This window comes from Gopherus flavomarginatus, chromosome 8 (assembly GCF_025201925.1).
Source record: "Gopherus flavomarginatus isolate rGopFla2 chromosome 8, rGopFla2.mat.asm, whole genome shotgun sequence".
NCBI lineage: Eukaryota > Metazoa > Chordata > Testudines > Testudinidae > Gopherus > Gopherus flavomarginatus.
This window is the reverse complement of record NC_066624.1, coordinates 39,566,296-39,573,973: the sequence shown is the minus strand read 5'-3', so window position 1 is coordinate 39,573,973 and position 7,678 is coordinate 39,566,296.

Below are 7,678 nucleotides of genomic sequence, written 5' to 3'. Positions count from 1 at the left end.
GAAGGTCAGCGACCACCAGTCTGCAGAAGCAGCCCATAAGCCCATCTTTGCCTGATCCACTCAACACACAGGGTTTGCAGAACTCACAGTTCCCCTTTCCTCACACCAGCCTGGGACACAACTAATTCCTCACAGCAGAGATAAAAGTGTTCATCTGCCTGGAGAATGTGTCTCCTTTTGGTTGCAGTCAGTGGTCTAAAATACATCTCAAGTTGTAACAGCTACGGTTGAGGAGTATTTCTAGGGAGGGGTTGGTCACAGAGGCTATGGGGCAGAGTTAAGGTCATTTGTAGAATTGTAACTAAAAATTCCTGCTGTCCAATTGTTTTACTCTAGCAAAGGAATAGAGCTGGTTTGAGTTAGTGGATATTTATTCTCAACCATCGCTCTAGCTGAACAAATATCTTTGTCTGGCAACTGAACAGCAGGCAGGAAATGGGGGAGAGGCTGGAAGCTGCGGATAACCTCAGTGCAAGGGACCATGAACTGATACTTCTCTCAGTTTTTAGAAAGCAGAAGGGGGGCAGTGGCAGAATGGGGGAGTCTGTAGAGCTTGATCCTGCAAGGTGCTGAGCAGTTGGTGCTGGTAGCTGCCCAGAAAGGCACAGGGCATTGAGATCAGTTAGCACCTTGCAGGAGATGCTCAGCACCTCACATGATTGGGCCGTAACAACTCTCCCAGGCTGCTGCTGTCCACCTTCTCCTTTCTAAAATCGGAGACCTCACTCCACCCATGCTCACTTGCTCTGAGGTTACCTTCTTTGCCCAGCTCAAAGAAAGGTCTCGCACTCATGGGCTGAGATGAAATAAGGGATTACAGGAGAGTGGGGAGTTTCTGGCAGAGCTGAGAACCAAGGTAGAGCCTAGACATCTCCACATCCTGGTCTGGGAAAAAAAAAGGCGAATAAAAGCCTGTGTGCAGGTGCCTTGCCAACCTGCTCTCCAAGCACAGTCCACACAGTATGTCACGTTCAAACATGCTTCTACAATTCCTTCCTCCGGATTGCTCAGCCTGCCCCCTAGATCCTCTGTCTCACCTGGCAGCCCCTCTGCCCTCCCTCATTTCCAGGTGAGGTAATGTGGCACTTGCTTCACTGAATCAGCAGACCCCTCTTATCTCTTTCCCAGCAGGATTCACCCCTGCTATCCGGGAGGGTTGTTTCAGACAAACAGTGCCAGTCTGTTTAAAAAGAACAGTCGGTGTTTGCGTGTGTGGGGTTTTTATTTTTTTTACAGCAGGTGCTTTAAGCGATCTGATAAGGACCAAAGGAAAAAATCACATGACACAAACATGAAGCCGCAGTGAGGTGAGGTCAAGAAAGCAAAACAAAGCGGAGTTAGCAAAAGCTGTAACTACAAAGAGAAAAGGTGTTGCAGCTGTGTTGAAAGAGGGACATGAGAACTTCTCAAGGAAATAACAGAGGGGAATGAAACAGGCGGAAATACCGACCACTACCCGCTCACCTTCCTTCAGTGTTCAGCCTAAAGGATGACAGAAGCAGGGCTGGGAAGCTGAGCGCAATGGATTTGACTGTGGCTCGGTCGATGTCAGCATGAGGGATAATCAATAAGGGGCTGGCGAGATTAAAAGAGGATTTAGATCAATTCAGACAGATTGGCCTGATGCAGTTCACGCTGCAGTTCTTAAGGAGCTGGCTGAGACAGTAGATTCCTGGGGAGTAAGCAAGGTTCTGGAGGAGGTGGGGGAATAATAAACTGAATATCAGGTAAAAGGTGATCATTGTCCAGGGCGGTTAGTTAATCACAAGGGAGCTGGTGACATCGCTGTCCATTAGAGGTGGTTAGGACTAATACAATAGGACTTATCCCATGGCATTGTTCCAATAGCTAGATCCCAAGTGCTTAAGGGAATCATACCAAGAGGGGCAGAGTGCTCTCAGGATATAAGCTTCCTGGTTGGGCAGGGAGGAAATGTTACAGTTCTTCAATCTAAGCAGGCACCTGGGTCCTGGGCCATGACTAGAAATTCTAGGACCTACAGGAATACTGCACCTACCAACAACAAACACATGTCATGACAGTGCGGTGTATGTCAGCGATGCTTGGAAAGAGTGGGGTCAAAGCATGAGAATGGGAGCAAAGCCCCTATGCGAAGAAGACCAGGGCTCAGCATCCAGCAGAGAGCTTAAGCATGTGCTCGAGTCAAGCACAGGAGTAATTACATTGACTTCAGTGGGACTAGGTGTGCTTAAAAGTGATCACCTGCATAAGTACTTTGCTGGACTGGGGCCTCAATGAAGAATTATTGGAGCTATTTTAGAAAGCTGCTCATAATGCCTTCCAATGATAGGGGTAGGAGCTGGATTTGAAAACCCAAGGGGGCCATCTTCTTGCACCTATTACATCATCTTTTCTATCAACATACAGACCAGGGGTTTTAGTCAGTTGTCAAGAGCTTAAAACCACGTAAGCGATTACTTGTAATGGAATCAAAATTAATCGCAGGAGTGTAAAAATTCATCTCTTCTCCCCCCATGCACTCTGAAAGACCCTTAGGATCTTTAAACAAGGAGGATCTTGGGATCTGAAGGATCTTTAAACAAAGCATGAATCATGCAGGAGAGTGGATGCTGCGGCTGCTGCTCCCATACCCAGGCTGGTATTGCCTCTGCAGAAAAATTGCCAAAATCTTCGGGGCTGTTGTTTTCTGTGACTTCTTTTAGTTTCCATTGTTCTTGTTTGGGTCTGTTCCCTAGCTCTTGGGAATGTGTCATGAAGAGCGGAGACAGCTGTGCATGCTTTGTCCCTTCCGGACCTCACCACTCCCATTCCTTTATGCTGGTACCGAACAGATCTCCCTGAGGAAGCCACACAAGATGGGGAGATTTATTTGATCCATTTAGAAAATGAAATCTCTTCCTTTCCTGAGCTCAAGCTGTGTATATGCTCCCAGAGAAGGAGGCTGTTCTAGGGAATATAGATTCTAACATGGAGCGGAGGCAGCAGCAGTGTTAAAGCAACCTCAGGGTATGAACCACACCAGGGAACATGAAGCCTCTGTCTTGGTTCTGTCTCTTTAAGGCTGATACAGGCAGTAATGGCTCTTGAATTTTCCCCTTTCTCCAGCTGGAGAAACTGCAGTGACAGCTCATCTCACAGTGAAGGGAATAGCAGAGATTGGAGGGGGAAGGGATCTCCTCCCAGAATCAGAGGGATGCCAGAATCTGGAGGAGAATCTCCATTCTTGGAAGCAGGAGGTTCCCCTGGATTGCGATGGGGTGCTGGTAGGGTGACCAGATAGCAAGTATGAAAAATCAGGACAGAGTGTGGGGGGTAATAGGTGTCTATATAAGAAAAAGCCCCAAATATTGGGACTGTCCCTATAAAATCGGGACATCTGATCACCCTAGGTGCTGGTCTTTATTTTCTACTCCTGAAATACAGAAGGCTCCCCTGGATTTCAGGTGTGGGCAGAGATTAAAAGGAATCCTGCCCTTTGTGTTTTACTGAATGTCCATGGATGAGTAAGAAGATCCTTAAAATGTTAATAGAAATTCTGGGCAAAATGCAGCCCAATAACACAGTAATGAGTGCAGTATAAAAGCCTAGATGGACAGATAGAGATGCACTAGGTACAATTCCAGTAACTTCAGAAGAGTTGCTTCCACATGTGCAAGGCTGAATTGGACCTTTAGGGGCCTTTTCCCCTTCAGCAGGGTAAATTCCTCTAACCGTGGGCCCTAAATGTCCTAGAAGGATCACTGTTTCTTGCAGTGAGAGGAGAATTCAACTTTCATGCTTATTTATGCCTGGGCTTCCTCCCCACTCCAGGCTGTTTCATACCCCGCCCAGAATGTCGGGGGCATGTCTGTTTCATTCCTCTGGGGAATGCTAGAATGTCTGCCATTCTGTGGTAGATACTGTGCTGATTCAGCAGCTGCTGGTGCATCTAAATTGAGTAATAATTGCTATTTTCTGCAATGGAGAGTTGCATTCTGAAAATTCCAGAGGGTGCGCTGAACAAATGTGAACTGCAATAAAATGCTGGAGCACATTCCTCATCCAGGGCTACTCAAGAGTGTTACCTCACCCCTACCTCCCCTTATTTCTCACATCCAGGAGCAGGGTGGAATTTGTGTTTGGAAAGGAGCAGCTGCTACACTTTGGAGCAAATTATTTTAAGAAGCAGCTGGCTTGTATGCAAGCATTGTTTATCATCTTTCTTTCCCTTTTTTATTACAAAAGAGTTTTGTATGAAAAGAGTTTTTGTTTCTTTGCTCCTGACCTGTAGCCCTGTGCCACTCCACAGCTACCAAGATTTGATAAAGGCAGGTGAGAGTTATAAGCAATAAGAGAGGCACCTTAAACTTGTGGAACTCAGCTCTGCAGGACACTATCAAGGCAAAGAGGTTAATAAGGCTTGTTAAAAGGGTTAGATGCTTATATTAAATAGGGACAACAATGGTATTTGTGCTGGCTGATGAAGAGTACAGGGGCTATTGACCATCCTATCACAGGGCATTAACTCATCACCAGCTGGGGTCAGGCAGGAAATCTCCCCAGGCTCTTATGCCTTCTTCTAAAGCATCTGGCATTGGTCATGGGTGGAGCAAGCTGGGCAGACTAAATGGATTGTTGGGGTGTCATAATGCTGTAGAACTTCCATGATCATCTAGGAATTCACAGTCATGCTATAATCACATAGAGTTCCATGACAGCAACAGGGGTAGAGCTCTGACAACACAGGCCCCTATCATGTGAGCTCCAGGAAAATCTCCTTTTACTGTAGAAGTATTAGAAGTATGATACATAGTAGAGCAATTCTGTTTCTATCCAAAGGTGAGCAGTGGTGACATACATGTACTAACTGGCACCAAACAATGCATCACTTCTAAAATGAGTCCTCGGGTATCACTGATTCTGAGAACTCGGAAGGGGAGTTATCATGACCCTCCCATCATAGGGGATGACCCCATAGCAGAGCTGGGTGAATTCTAAGAATGCAGACTGTTGCAAGAATAAAAATAAATTCTCAAGCAGAGAAATGCCAGGAGCCAGTTGTTGTAGCCCTTGGAGAAGGCAGGAGTTTGGTGCTCCATTCTCAGCAGGCCAGTAAAAAAAAAATATAGCAGTAATGCTGAGGAACACAGCACTGTTGATATCATCAGAATGCTGGTACAGCCAAGTATGCATCTGTCTGGCACCTAGAGCTCCTAATGTTCAATACAAAGTGCACTTCATGGAGCAGATTATTTGATGCAAAGGCATTAGCAAAGATACCGGTGAGCTCTATAGTTGTCAGGCCTGGGTGGGTTATAGGCAGACCCTGTCTGTGGGGAGCAAGGATGTAAAACTTACCAGACTGAAGTGTTTTACACACAGTGCAGTTATTGTAGTGGGGGAAACAACTTGTGTTTCCTGACAACTTCTAGGAATGAGGCTGAATCCAGACAGGCTCCATAATCAATATTAGGCAAAAGGGATTTGAGCTGTTTCACCATGATCTAGCACAGAGCAGGTGTAGTGGTGGCTTTTATGCCACCTCTTGCTTGGTTGTCAGTGCAGGGGCATGGCTGGGGTGCTTCTGCACTCTGGCTAGTCCCAGCTGCTAGAATGACCTGTTGGGGCCAGAGGCATAAATTAGCCAGCTGCAGATTTTACCAGGGACTAGACTGGTACCCCACCAGCCCCAAAATCCTGGGGCACAAAAGTGACATACTGCCCCGATCCTGAGCTGCACAGAATCTGCTCCTTTGTATCTGCTGTTTATTTCCTCTCTCTGGGTACAGCCTAGAACTTCACATTCATTAATACTGTTGTTGACCCTTTTTCTGAGCCCAGGGTCCTCATCTTGGCACCCTTGCTGACCCTCTGCCAAGTAGTAGCAGAATTCCTGGGCCTTGAAGGTCAGTTTCCCATGGAGGAAAAATCAGTGAGGTGGCATGTAGGTGTGTACTCAGTATAATTGCTTTATTTATACGCCATACACCAGTCCTGGAACTGACAGTCACTAACAGCATGCAGGCAAAGCCTTTCAGAAATCTCAGCCCATGCACCAATGCCTGGTTCCCAGGGAGCAGCCCTGCCCCAGGAATTACCTCCAACTATGGAGAACAAAGCAGCCAGTGAATTCTCTGCATCCTACCACAGCTTCTTGCCATGGATCGGTGCAGAACAAAACTGACAAAGAGCAGCATGTTGTAACTAGTGCAGCTGGAGCCATGTCTTCCAGAGACTGAACATTTGCTCACAAGCTAAGAAAAGACACTTTGAAGGCTATGTGTAACAGTGCCACCTGGTGACTTCCGTCATCACAATACTGAACCTCCCCTTACTGCCTGCAGTCACAGTCCTTCTCTAGGTCACTCTACACTTTGATTCTGTGTCCAGGTTTTGGCTACTACCCCTCCAGTTTCAGAGTCATTCACAAATTTGATCACAATTCAGTTTACACCAAGGGACCAATCTGATATAGAAAGACATGAAGTAGCCACATATGGTGCTGAGAGGGGCTTGCTGGACAAAAAAAAAAAAAAAATCCTCTGGAAACCAAAGAGGCCCAGACTGGCTACAACAGGTGTCCTTGGGGGACTGATAGATGCATGTAGGACAGACGCAGATCTGAGGACTGGGAATGGCTATGCTACTTCATACCAAAAGAAAATCCCTCCTTCAGAGTGGGGCGGGCACCCCCTGGAATCTACACTGCCCTCCACGTGCCCCATTTGTGGAGATACTCACCGCTCCTAGTTCATATCACAATAAAAAGCAGCAGCAGACACATAACCCCAAAACTGCTGCACATAACAGAGAATGCGGGAATGGCTCTGGGCATTGGCCAGGGAGTTCAGGGTGGCAGAGTGTGGAGTTGGGCCAAATCCTGCATTCAGCTACACCCTTGTAAATCTGGAGTAACTCCATGGCAGTGAATGGCTACAATCATGGGCAGCGTGTGAACACCCCCATGGGGAAGGCTAGCCTCCCGGCCCTGCTCCTTGGCTACCCTGCCCCTTCTACTCCCCTCACCCGCCAGAGCCCTAAGCCCCTACCCTGTCCACTGCAGACGGAGGAACCCTGGCCAAACCACTCTGACCCCCTGGCTGCCTTCTGGCCCCAAGCACTGGCCCACCAACCCTTGCCCCAGGGTCCCAGCCCCAGTTGAGCCCCTGGTGGCTTCGAAGGAGAGGGGGAGGGGGAGCTAGGGTGAGGCCACTGCCTGGGTTAAGAGAGGCTTAGCCTTCCCTAGCCTATGAGACCAGCCACCCATGGCTACTCTGAATTAGGGTCAGTGTTATTCAGATTAGGGTTAGGGTTGCTTAGGTTCCACATAGCTACAGACTTGTAAGTGAGAGTGTTTTGTAAAACAAATTCAGCAGCCCCCTGACCTAACCTTGCTTTGACAAGCTGATCAGTGGGGTTACACTGGAGTAAAACTGTTGTGAGGAGACTCAGGGCCCAGCTTTTATATTATTTTGAGCCTGTGACTGCCTCAACACATTGAAAATGCCTGATACAAATTATAGATTCCTGGGTGCAGAGCTGGCATATGCTGCGCCCTGCGGTCAGGAAGTGGTGGCCAGTCCCTCTCTAGGGCTGTGATCCCAGGGACATCAGGGGGCCTTAATGGGATCTCCCACACATCGCTTTGACAGTGCTCTAACTCCACGGACTCCAGCTAGACATGCTGGGCCTGTTTCTCAGTTACACACAGGCCCGT